The sequence below is a fragment of the Mustela lutreola genome, chromosome 6 (assembly GCF_030435805.1).
Source record: "Mustela lutreola isolate mMusLut2 chromosome 6, mMusLut2.pri, whole genome shotgun sequence".
NCBI classification, from domain to species: domain Eukaryota; kingdom Metazoa; phylum Chordata; class Mammalia; order Carnivora; family Mustelidae; genus Mustela; species Mustela lutreola.
This window is the reverse complement of record NC_081295.1, coordinates 115,672,301-115,676,924: the sequence shown is the minus strand read 5'-3', so window position 1 is coordinate 115,676,924 and position 4,624 is coordinate 115,672,301. Positions and strand designations below refer to the sequence as shown.

General features: G+C 43.2%; 1 pseudogene; it reads right to left on the bottom strand.

Moving 5' to 3' along the window:
• Positions 1-4,296: 4,296 nt before the first annotated feature.
• Positions 4,297-4,624, bottom strand: LOC131833227 (protein FAM32A-like; annotated as a pseudogene).

Sequence of the window (4,624 nt, the reverse complement as noted above, 5' to 3'; positions counted from 1 at the left end):
ATTTAAGCAAATATATGAAAGATTAATTCTGTTCATTCATGTCTTGATATGTGGGGTGGGTAATAGGCTGATAGGTAGTGGTTTTATTTTTGTTCTTTCCTTTGTCTCTATCATTTTGAATCTATTAACCCTTTTATGATTTTATGGCCAGAGTCAGGCCCTCAAGAACAGGCCCGTGAATTTGCATTTCTAATAAGCTCATAGGTAATACCAATGCTTCTCCTCTGAGGCTCTCACTTTCAAGTTGGTGGCTTGGCCTCTGGATAGCACCTAGTGTGCATTTTCTTCTTGGAGTGGAGGCTTCCTCCCTGCACACGGGTGGGTGCTGCAACATGAAAGCTGAGGCAATCGGTTTTTTCTTCTTTCAGCGTTGTGATTCACCAGAGAACAGCCAAGGTCCTTGGCATCTTGGCTGTTGGAAGGCATCCTGCCACCAAGCCAGCTGTCTCATTTTCTTCTGAGGCCTGCACAGGTGCCCTGCATGAACTGGGCTGTTTCTCCCTTACCCATTACCATGCTATGACCAATTTGTGCAAGACAACTCAACCTCTTGCTGCCTCCACTTTCAGGAAACAGGATTCTTGGGAGAGAGATTTTCAAGAGCTCTGTGGCTTCAGCACAGAGTTGGAATTGATTTAACTCATGAAGTTTCTTCATCCTTATGCATGATGGATTCTAGCTGTTTACAAGGGTTTAAACACACAAAAACAAGTCTTTTAATTTTACAGATTTTACTTATTTATTTATTTAGAGCTGTGCAAAAGTGGGGGGGGGGGGACAGAGAGGGAGAGAATGAATCCCAAGCAGACTAGAACTACTCAGATGTGGGGCTGGATCCCACTACCCTGATATAGACCCGAAATCAAGAGTAGGAGGCTTAACCGACTGAGCCACCCAGGTGCCTTGCACAAGTCTTTTAAAATGTGCTGCTTTGATTATAAGTGATATTGAACGTTTTCCTACTTTGCTTCACATTTTTATAAAATGCTTCTACATTTTTCTTTATTCACTCCTATATTCTTTAAACTCTGAGGATATGGATTTTATCATCCGTACAAGCTTTTGTAACAAATAATAGTCCATTATTACTGGTATTTTCCATCCCTTTCCTTCTCAAAATTTTGCATATGAAAATTTTTCACCATGTGCAGTTAAACTAATTATTTTCTGTGTGATTTCCCCTTCTCCCAACCCGTTACTTTTAGGTTTAGGTACTCTTGCTTTTTTTCCTCCTGCAGAAATTTGCTAAAAATATTCCTACATGTTATTTTTAGTGGGGAATCTACAAAGGCATTGAACATTATTTTACTGTTATGCTTAAAACATTCTAATTCTAAAAATTATCCAGAATTAAATTACTAAGTGATCCTACACATTTTCATCCTTTATGTGAAGTAACATGTTGAAACCCTAGCCCCTAGTAGCTCAGAATGTGACTGTATTTGGAGAGGCCTTTAAAGAGATAATTAAAATGAAATGAAGTCCTAAGGGTGGGCCCTTATTGAATATGACTGGGGTCTTTATGGATAGAAGAAATATGTACACAGATAGGGGAGTACATAGAGAAGACCATGTGAGGAGACAACAGGATGGCAGCCATCTTCCAGCTAAGGAGAGAGGCCTCAGAAGAAATCAACCCTGCTGATACCTTGATTTTGAATTTTCAGCCTCCAGGTCTTTGAGAAAATAAATATCTGTTGTTTCAGCCTCCCAGTCTGTTACTTTGTTATGGCAGCCCTAGCAAACTCACATTTAGTATAGTTTTTCTGTGTTCTGTTTCACTATGTGCTGATACTGTAAGGACCTATTTAGAAACTGTCCCTGCTCCCCTTCCCACGGGATTCACTTAAAAACAAGTCCCAGAAACCAGCTTCAGGTAACAAAGCCCAGATACAAAGGTGGGTCACGCCAGGTGGAGACATCCCATCAGTGGCGGGATGCATACTGTCTCCCTGGTTATCAAGGAGTATATGGGTCCCACCTTTTGGGAGCCTTTTGGGCATCAATCCCAATCAAGGTGTAATAGGCTGGTTCTACTAGCCTACTAGGCTAGTACTGGTTCTACTGTCTACTAGGGTAAATTGTAATTCAGTTGGTCACCTAGCATCACTGTGGAGTTTCCTGTGTGTGTTACAATCTCACTGGTTACCTGTGCATGGCCAGGCCTAACCGCATGGCCTTTGCCCTTAAAAACTAGTCTGTGAAACAGGGAAGGGTCGCCCTCTCTTGTAAGAGGTGCGTCCCTGAACGTTCGGTTAGATTCTTGATGCTTGGCGCGAAATAAAGCTTTGCTTGACCTTCGCTTTGTATCAGTCTCGCTCCTTTAATCACGGACCCATTATTGGGGCATAACAGATACAGCATTTTTACTACCTTCATAACTTTTTAAAAAATGGGTTTTTATGTGTTTATTTGTCAGAGAGAGAGAGTGAACATACAAGCAGGGGGAGCAGCAGGCAGAAGGAGAAGCAGGCTGCCCACTGAGCAGGGAGCCCAATGTAGGACTTGCACCCAGGACCTTAAGATCATGACCTGAGCCAAAGGCAGATGCTTAACCAACTGAGCCACTCAGGTGTTCCCTTTCATAACTTCTTAAAAAAAAAAAGAGTAGCACTGTCATTCTACTTTTCAGAATTTGAGGGTAATGTTAGCTAGTTATCAGTTTGTATCACATACCAGGCCCTGTGCCAAGCATCAAAATAGGACATGATGAGCGTGCTAAGGTCACAGAGCCGGGATGTGGGGATGGATGGGTGAGATTTGAACCAAAACATTGATTTCAGGATCCAAACCCTTTATACCTTCCCACTGGCTTATTTTTCTCCATACCCGAATTCAGACTCATTTCTCATACTTTTTCTTTCTTTCTTTTTTTTAAGATTTTATTTATTTATTTGACAGACAGAGATCACAAGTAGGCAGAGAGGCAGGCAGAGAGAGAGAGAGAGAAAGAGGGAAGCAGACTTCCTGCGGAGCAGAGAGCCCGATGCGGGGCTCGATCCCAGGACCCTGAGATCATGACCCGAGCCAAAGGCAGCAGCCCAAACCACTGAGCCACCCAGGTGCCCCTATTTCTTTCTTTCTTTTTTTTTTTTTTTTTTAAGAGGAATTGGAATAAACCTCTTAACTGTAAAGAATGAACAGTATTTGTTCTATTCAGGCACAAGACTTTTTTTTGTAACAAATCACTAGAATAAAGCTATTTATTAGTCCTACATCCAAGATAAAAATAGCATTATTGACTTTTCTTTTTTAAATAACTGTTTTTTGCTTTATTCTGTTTACATGTGACAGCCTCAAACCCAACACTTGGCTTTTGTCTCTTACTTCGTTATTCTTTGATTATATTACAGAAACTTTTCCCCACTAGTGTATGCAATTTGCTCCTCATCCTTTAGGTTCTCAAAGATCATGGCTTTCCAGCACCAGCACCTGGGTCCTCCCCTTTGACTGTACCCATGTCTGTCTGTGCTGGGGTTCTGCCCTGGTCCCATCACCCCTGAGGTGTCTTAGGCCAGAAATGCCAAGCAGGCTACATGTTATATGCCAACTCTGAACAAATACAAGTGCTGCTTGGACTCTAGGATTGAGGGAAATGAAGCAGGCTCTTTCTGGGTTCCATTACAAAGACTGCTGTGCTTGATCTGTGGGAACACCCTCTGGACATACCTGGAATGAAGGACCCTGGGGGAAAAGCCTCCTGCGGGCCACAGCCTCAGACATGGGACAAAGCTTACATTCCATCCTTACCTTTGCAGTTGTTCTGCCTCCCAGGCTGTATTGTCTCACATATTAGGTAGCTGAGAAGGCATTCTGAAGGCCATGAAGATACAGGTAGCTTCCCTCCACCCTGGAAAGAGCAGCATAAGCCTCAAGCTAGAGGGAACTTGGAAGTATAGCTCACTCAGAGCCCTATGGGGATCTGCAAGTTGCAGGCCATGCTGGCATTAGCTTCTGATCCTCTGGAGTCCATTTCATCCAGGGAAAGATAGCTGGCTGGCTGTCGGAGGTAGATGCAACTTGGGAGTAAAAACACTTTTCTTTGACATACCGAAATAGCCTTAATCTTTGGATAAACTTTAAAGAATTTCCAATCCAAACTAAAAAGTTTTGTCTTCTATGGGCTATCCAGAAACCAAAATACAGCAGAAGGACCATCTTATTTTAATCAGTTCCAGAAAGAGGGCACACTGCTTTGGAAAGCACTGTCTCAGCAGAAAAAACCAAAGGCACAAACATAACCCCAACTTTGCCTTCCGCTTCCCCGTGATACCCTGGATGGGGAGGTAGCTTCTTTCAGCTGATTTTGGGAATGTCGGGGTGCTCCATGAGAGTGTCCAGGGGTCAGCTGAAGTCTTCCACTCTCTGATTGTGGGTTTTGGATGCTTCAGGATCCTTTTCACTTGCCGCTTCTCCTGCATCTTCTCAAAGGCTGCCTGAAGGTGGGTCTGCTTGTCCAGGCCGTGCTGCTTCTCTTCCTTTTCCTTCATCCCTTTTGCTCATTCCCATTGTTTCCAGGAATTTTACCTTTGTCCATCTATTTCTTCCTCCGCTTGGTCATGCCAAGCTCTGCCACGCTTTTCAGCTTTAGGGGCTCCTTTTGGACCTGCTTGTATGCCTCCAT